Here is an 8,609-nt window from a genome sequence, read left to right as displayed (position 1 = left end):
CTGTATATGCCTACATCACCAAAGCTCAAGCTAATGAGGCAATAGTTGAAGATAAGCGCAAGAGAGATGAGGAGGCTCCAGAGTCATCAAAAAGATTTATGCACGCTCAATCCAAACATGATGGAGAACGTTTGCACAAATCAGCTCCCGCACCCGAAAGTGCAAATGGAAGATGCAGCAAAGGACAAGAAACAAGGTAAGCCACGAGGTCCATCATATAAGTTGAGATGTGACATTGAGCTAGCAATAGATTTGAAGAAGGTGTTTGAATAGCGCATCCTCAATAGCAAAGTAGAGATAACTTTGGGAGACATTTTAGGCATTGCAAAGTGGGAATTTCATGAAGAGATCATCGACACACATCATCAAACGAAAGCATCAAATTCCATTGATCAAGATGATGATTCAGCAAAGAGGCAAGTTATTTGTCATTAAGAGCTTGAAGAAAAGGATGAGTTGGAAAAGATGGTGACAAGTGCTTTGTCATCAGAGGTAAAACATGTTCATTTTCATGAAGAAGATGATATTGATGAAGTTCCTAGAAGTCACTATTCTAGGTCACATTGGGCACGAGCTACTACAGAAACGGTGGTCAAAATTGATGATTTTGAAGAACCGATTTTAGCTCTTGTGGATCATGGCTCTGAAATCAACCTCATGTCAAAGACCTTGTACCAAAAAGGAAAGTGGCCGATTGATTTGGACCATGGGTGGAGGATTCGAGCTACTAACACACAACCAGGTTCACTTTATGGTGCTTGCGCTAATGTCAAAGTGACAATTGGGGATGTAAATGATGCTCAAAACTTCTTTGTTCAAGATCATTCTTCATATCCTTTGACTTTGGGTCAGCCATACATTGTTGCTATGCAAATGGAGACAAAAGTTTTGGATGATGGTTTGGCTTATGCAAGGGTTCGAAGTAAAGATGGCAAGAAGGCTATCCAATTCATGGCCGTTTGCATAGATGGTTTGGCTTATGCAAGGGTTCGAAGTAAAGATGGCAAGAAGGCTATCCAATTCATGACCGTCTGCATAGATCATGTCAGGAACATAGAGGCTCTATGTGATCAACCATTTTGGATGATGGTTTGGCTTATGCAAGGGTTCGAAGTAAAGATGGCAAGAAGGCTATCCAATTCATGACCGTTTGCATAGATCATGTCAGGAACATAGAGGCTCTATGTGATCAACCATTGCCAAAAATCCACAATGAGTTCAAAGACAATAGGTTTTCACAGGATTTTCTTGGGGTACCATCATGAAGTGGGACTATGATGGTGCACAAGAGGAAAAGATCTCGCAAGGGGCTTTTTCTTGTGGGATCATAGGACTAACATCTGAGGGTTCTATTTCATATAGGAAATTTGGTGAAGCAATATGTCTCAAATGTGCAAAGTTCATTGCAATGTCATCGTCGCTATGCAATTCGTTTTGGAGAAAAGGGAGATACAAATGTGCCACATGATGCTCATTCCTTTTGACAATTGGCACATACTGAAGGATGTGTAGGTTTGGTGGGGGTGAATGTTGTGTTGCGAAGTGTCTACAGTCAGAAAGGACAGAAATTGCAAGAAAAGAAGGTCATTGGCAAAAAGGAACCTGATAGGAGGTTTTTCATATGGATGGCCAAAAACTCATAAAAGATGTGAGAATTTGGAAAAACTAACTATGCTGTTGCATCCAAAATGGGGCGTTTACCCTAAGAACCAAGTCTCGCCCCCCCCCCCCCCCCCCCAAAAATGACCCACGACCATAAAAATGGCCGACCTAGCCATGGAATTAATATATAAGGGCACCTTTGGGGTCATTTTTGAAGAACAAGGACATCTCTTGGTTATTTTTGAGGCAACAAGGGCATCAAGAGATTATCATTCAGGCATCAAGTGAAGGCCATTCAAAGGCTAAAAGGAGGTCAACGACCAACGCAAAAGTGGAGACAAGTTGAAGAAGGAGTGAAGAAGTGTGAAACTTTGCCAGGAAGCAAACCAAATCAGAAAATTGAGATCAAAATGAGGTTTTTGGGTTGTCTACAGGCAAATCCTTGGTTTCCTCACCTCTAGTGTACACCATCATTGAGCTACATAGAGAAAAGAGGTATTTTGGGTATTCCTAGAGCATGTCACATGCTTGAGCATGCTTAGGATCATTAATTTCTCCCAAAGCTTGTAAACCATCTTCCAATCAAGACATTCTACAATCTCAATATCAAATCTCTTGTCTTCCATCTTTTATCTCTCACAGCAAGAGGCCCGGCGCCTATCCAGTTCCTCCTCTCGAACCCCATTATCCCCGACAGCGGTCCTCCTAGCTTTGGCTACCACACGTCTCCTTAATAAAATTCCTATGACATGAAAAACAAAATGTCAAAACACAAAAACCAAAATGTCAAGATAAGATAAAAAGGAATTGGTCACAGTGCAAAATGCACCTTGTAGCTGTAACCCTTCTCTTCCAAGTACCACCCTCAGGAGCAAGAGTTTCTATGGCTGAGATGCTCCTCTTTTGCTCTCTTGCACCTAACAGTGTCTCTTTCCAATGCAAGATTGTACCCTCAAGCTTTGCAATCTTTTCATCCTTGTCCTTCATCTGTAGTAGCTGTAGAGTTTTCGCTTCCTTCTTCACATGAATGATTCTCTCTTGTAGACTAGCAGTGTTGTGAAAAAGAAGTTGGTGTTGATACATCCACCAATTGCACACTATGAGCTTCAATAGTCGACAAGCGCTTGCAGTATCCAAGGAGTCCTTGCCCTCCTCTACCTACATATTGCAAGAAAGTAGGTAGGCTATGGAATGCTAGATACATGTTCATGGCGAGGTCCTTAGGGTAAGGGAACCATCCACCCAAAGGTCCACAATGGTGTGACCTATACAGTGGAGTTGTTGTGTGGTTTGCAAGGCATGATGCTTGGAGGGTGCAAATTCCTTTGGCAACTAGACATGCACACTTTCCATTTCTAACTGCGTGAAAATCTTCTTGTGAATGAGAGGTTTGTAATGTCTGTAGCTCCATGAAGAAGGAGAGGTTTCTCTATAATGAAGCAGAGTTGATTTGCAGAGGAGTTGCCAAGAGGGAGACCCAACAAAGGGACAAGAAAATGAGGAGGTGATCTATAGAGGTTTGCTTGGAATTGAGGGGAGGTGATTTGCAAAGTTGGAGGGGATAGAGAGAGAAATGAAATGAGAAGGTGATCTATAGAGGTTTGCTTGGAATGGAGGGGAGGTGATTTGCAAAGTTGGAGGGGATAGAGAGAGAAATGAAATGAGAAGTGATCTATAGTAGAAAAGACGCTAAAGCTTGATGTAGGAGTGGAGATAAGCAGTAAGGAGGTAGTGTGGGGGTGGGGGGTGGAAAGAGTGGAGATGCATTCTCAGAGAGGGAAAATGAGCAGAAAAGTTGTTTTTTTGGGTATATGCATGGGTTGGGGGGAAGTTTTAAGTGGAAATGGGGTCCATTGAAAGGTTTTTTGGAAAAGTCATTTTTTTGACTGAGATTATGCACGAGTTTGATGATGTGGCAAGAGTGGATATGAGTAGAAAGGGTTATGGTATCAAAGCTCCAATTTGTGTGAGAGCTGAGGCAAGCAATAGGAAAGAACAAACAAGGAAGGGAGCGGTACACAGGTAAAAGCATCATTATCTCTTTCCCTTCTTGGTTTAGGTACAACACCCCTCGGTAGCTCCTGGAGCTAAACACCTCCGATTGAGGAGCTCTCTTTGCAAGCTTAGAGGTACGTGTGTAAGCATTTCGGTCTCCGTTCTATCACTACAAGGTATTTTTAACAGTTTTGGAAAGTTCTAGTTGAGAACTGTCTCTGGTTGAAATCTGGTTATTACAGTGCAACAATGCATTTTGGAAGTACAGATAGTGTTTGCACATGTATTATTGACATTGGGTGTATGTACATGTACTCTGGTTAGATTTGGTGACCTACAAGTTGTGATGAAATACTTCTGCATGGCAGTCACAGAAGATACTACTATATTACAAGTTGTATGTTTGTATGTTTCTAATTGTTGCAAGAAAACATGTCTGACGGACTCAATTAGATTGTCAGTGAGAAACCAAGCAAGAAAAACTTCCATGCTTGGAAGTTCAAAATGATAAATTTTCTAACGGGTAAAGGATTTTGGGATTATGTTGAAGAAGACAATGAGGAGCCTCCAAAGTTGTATGAAGAGAATGCCACTCTAGCATATATAAAGACATTCAAGGATTTTAATGAGGGTGTAAGGACAGTCATGTATTGGCTTTCAATCAATGTCACAACACGATGATAGGACACATACAGGATGCCAACACTCCAACAGTTGTATGAAAGAATATGGTGCAGATGTTCTAGACCAACACAAAGGCAAGGAAATTGCAGCTAGAGCAAGAGTTGCATACTTTGGAAAAGAAGAGCATGTCCATCAATGAGTATGCTTTAAAGATCAAGGGCATTATTGAATCCCTTGGGTCCATCAATGTATTGATGGAAGATGATGATTTGGTGAGTGTCTATTTGAATGGGCTTAGCAATGGGCTTGGCAAAGAGTACAAGCCATTCAAGACCTCCATTGTAGTGAGAGATAATATTCCCAACTTTTGGGATGTGGTATCTATGCGAATAATAGAAGAAAAGTCACTAGGTGAGGACTCTTTTTTATAAAGTAAGAACACAACGGAATAGGCCTTCTACTCTATTTCAGGTAGAGGCAGAGATAGAGATTGGGTCGAGGCCAAGGTGGTGGCCGACAAGGAAATCAAAATTTTGGACAACAACGATCCAATGATTCATAGAGCAGCGGCAATCATACAAAGGTGGAAGAGGCCAGTCTAGAGGTAGGGGGAGCCAAAGAGGCCGAGGTGGTTGGCAAAAAAATCAGAGTGCAAATAGCATAGAGTGCTATTATTGTGGCAAACCAGGACACATAGCAAAGGACTACTATAAAAAGTAGAATGACATTAAAGTGGAAAGTTGCAACAAGGCAACTATGCATCATCTTATTAAACAAAGTGGTTATGTAGAAACAATGGATGATACTGCGCATCCCATTGTGCATGTTGGTAAAGTGTTATTGTCTATGCATGATGGCAAAATGAAGTACTTGGAAGATATACTTTATGTTCCAAATATTAGAAAGAACTTCTCTTCACATGTTGAATCTATACTTCTTGAAATCTATGTCATTAGGAACTCAATGGAGTCTTCTTGGGCCCTTTAATTTGCCATTGCCTAATGGAGGTGATTAAGAAATAGACAAATAGGGAGATTACATGTGGACTGAAACCAATGGTTTGTAAGAGCCTAGAAGGTAGTGGTCAAACTTAGAATAATAGGCTAAATAGGCTCTTTTTTAATTTTTAAAATCAACTAAAACTCAAAAATTTTATACGTATATGAATTTTTTCCCTATTTTTTATAGAAAAGGATAGCTGCAGCCTGCAGCCATCATTAAGTAAGGTCTCTAAAGTGATAGAGGCCCAAAAACGAGTTCCCATGCATTCAATGCACATTCCCCTTCACTTTCCACTATCCCTCTCTCCCACGTTCCCTCCAAAACGCTCTCTCTTCCCCCTTTCTCATAGCAGGGCGTTTTTCACTCTCTAGACTACTTCTTTTAGCTATCTACCTCTTGATCTACCTCTCTCTTCACTCAAAAACCTAGATCTACAGCTATGGAAGCTTGATCTGCAACCTCCTCTCAGAAGCTATGGAAGTTTGATCCTCACTTTTTCCTTCCTTCATCCTTCTTCCTTGTCCAACCTCCTTTTACAGAGTGTAACAACAGAGCTTAGCTATGGAAGCTTGATCTGCAACCTCCTCTCAAAAGCTATGGAAGTTTGATCCTTACTTACATTTCCTTACTTCATCCTTCTTCCTTGTCCAACCTCCTTTTACAGAGTGTAACAGCAGAGCTTAGCTATGGAAGCTTGATCTGCAACCTCCTCTCACAAGCTATGGAAGTTTGATCCTCACTTACATTTCCTTACTTCATCCTTCTACCTTGTCCAACCTCCTTTTACAGAGTGTAACAGTGGAGCCAAGCTATGGAAGCTTGAGTTGCAAATGCTTTGGCTCTCATAATCTTACTCATTGTCTCCTCTCACCCCCTCTAATATCCTCTTTCAAAGTGCAGTAATAGCACAGCCAAGCCCTTGGAACTTGCTCTACAACTCCTTCTCTTTTGTACATCTCCCTAGTCTAAGTTTTTTTCTCACCATTCTATTTTCCTTTGCCATCAAGGTTTATAATCTCTCTAATATATACATCTGATGTCTTCTTCTAGAGCTCGAAGGCCTCCGATCAGTATTCAATCTCTCTCTCGTAGCAGTGGTCAAGATGAGGATGGGCACTAGAACATCAAACAGTACGAGAAGTGGAATTGGATTACGATGCAGCCTAGTACAAGAGGAACCCACAAGGTGTCAAAGCGATACGTTGATATACAAAGTCACCATTGGAAAGGGAGGATATTGGAGCTCAAACAAGATCGTGATGGAAAAAAGCTAGCCAAGGTCCAACATGTTTACAAGGCAACAGAGCTGAAACTAGCAGACCATGACCAACGTCAACGATTTCCTGCAAATTGTAAGTTATTTCACCACTTTATATTCTTGTTTTTAAATCAATTGTGTGCTAATAATGGTATACTGAGCACTGCTTTGATTGTTCTTGGGTTCCTGTGCGTAGATATTTTTCCCTCAAACTATGGAGGCAATTTCAGGAACCTTTGAAGCATACCATGTGGAGCTTGGTAGTTTAATCTTTGGAGGGTGTCCAGCTACACAACTTCTTGCACGAAACATCTTCTTCTATGAGGATACATATGTGGTTCCCACGACAGCAAATGGTACTTGAAAATTAGTTCCAACTCTCACATCTATTGAATGGCCAATTCCAGACAATGCTTCAGTGGCCATGGCTTGTTTGCAGATCGAAAGCAAGGTGCAAAATGCTATGAAGTGCACATATGGATCTCACAAAGCAACCATAACCTGCTTCATACCTCTACACCTCTTTGTGTACCTGTTTCGTACAAGTGACACACATCGTACCCCAACTTTATGGATTGCAAAGGGGGAGAGAGCTCTGACTTGTTTCTTATCACCTGCATGGGATAAAAAAGTTGTTCAACACAATGGAGACACCATCAGATGCGGAGTAATAGTTGAGAAGGTTGTGATGCGCTATCATATTGCCAAGCAACAGTTGTCCATTGCGTTTCCTTACAGGCGATGGAAGCTTACAAATGGAGAATGGGAGGCGTTAGACTCCGACACAACCTCTACAGAATAGGGTGTGCTACATATATCCATGCAAGGTGGGGATGTAGAAGATGTTACTGTGAATGATGACTGGTCCCTTGCCAACTTACGTGACTACTTAGTTCTTCGATTCTCATTGAGTGGTGATTTTGCTTTGATAATCAATGGTAGAGTAGTGCGCAAAAGGCAGGAACGATCTTTTCTTTGTAGAGAAATTACTTTCCTTGGCTGTGTAGCTATCAGTGGATATGTAATCTTGAATTGAAGTAAATACAATTTCAATTTTTTTGCCTCACTGTCTTATTAAGGTTTTTCAATTGTCTTGTGCAAGTTTTATTTTTTTGTGATAGTGTAAGGTTGGTCACACAAGCATCTGTGGCTTGAGCCACTAGTAAATTATAAATGACCTTGCGATGGAAGGATACGTTCATGCTTTCGCATACCATTTTTTTAAAATTTTTTGGTACTTAAAAATTTTATAACAAGGTCGCCCATTTATAAACGATACTTTACTCATTTTCATCAATTGACAATTATCGTTCTCTCCTACTTGCTCTCAATTTCGCACACCTTTCTGTATCACACACTCTCTATTTCTTGCAATCACTCATAGTCATGGCACCTCTACTTGACGCACTTATTGCACAGCTAGGAAAGCTTGAGTTACTTCATAGGGTTGATGAGATCATCCCTATGTTTGAGGGAGCAATTGATGTGCGTGCAACAATGCATCTACACGCAGATGCTTTTACAGATGTCATTCAGTATATGGATGAACACATCAGCACGTACTCCATCATGTTTGAGGGTGATGAGGGCCTATGGGTTTCAGTTGACCTCATCAAGTACATATTCATCAGGGAAGACAAGAATTTTAGATTTCGCCTATCCAGGTTTTAAAAATCCCTCACAGAAAAGGACTACAGAAATGAGGAGGAAGGCTTACTCTTGGATCTACAAATGGGCAACATCGGCACTTCTTTCGTGAGCTGGGACATGGTTTTGGTCCTTCTGTTTCAAGAGGGTGTGGTGAAAGAAAGTGGCAAGGAAAAAGAAAAGGGCAAAGTAAAGCTAATGGAGCAGGTCCAAGAGGCCCATGCTGAGGAAGAGAATGTTACAGAACAATGGGAGGCCTCAATGGCATTGGTGGCTCTACAAGAGAATGTCCCCGAGGAGGTTCCGGACCTAGTTCTAGAGGGCGATGAAGTACTTGAGGAGGTCCCAGACCTTGTTATCATGTCTTTGCATCCAATCATTATTGATGGGAAAGAGTTTTTGTTTTTGGATGACATTGCCAAGACACTCGGGTTTCGCGAGGATGAGGCACTGTCTATTATTGCCGTGAATGCTGGGGGTC

The sequence above is a fragment of the Cibotium barometz genome, chromosome 35 (assembly GCF_041138505.1).
Source record: "Cibotium barometz isolate CiBa-2024 chromosome 35, ASM4113850v1, whole genome shotgun sequence".
Lineage (NCBI taxonomy): Eukaryota > Viridiplantae > Streptophyta > Polypodiopsida > Cyatheales > Cibotiaceae > Cibotium > Cibotium barometz.
Note: the sequence above shows the minus strand (reverse complement) of the source record.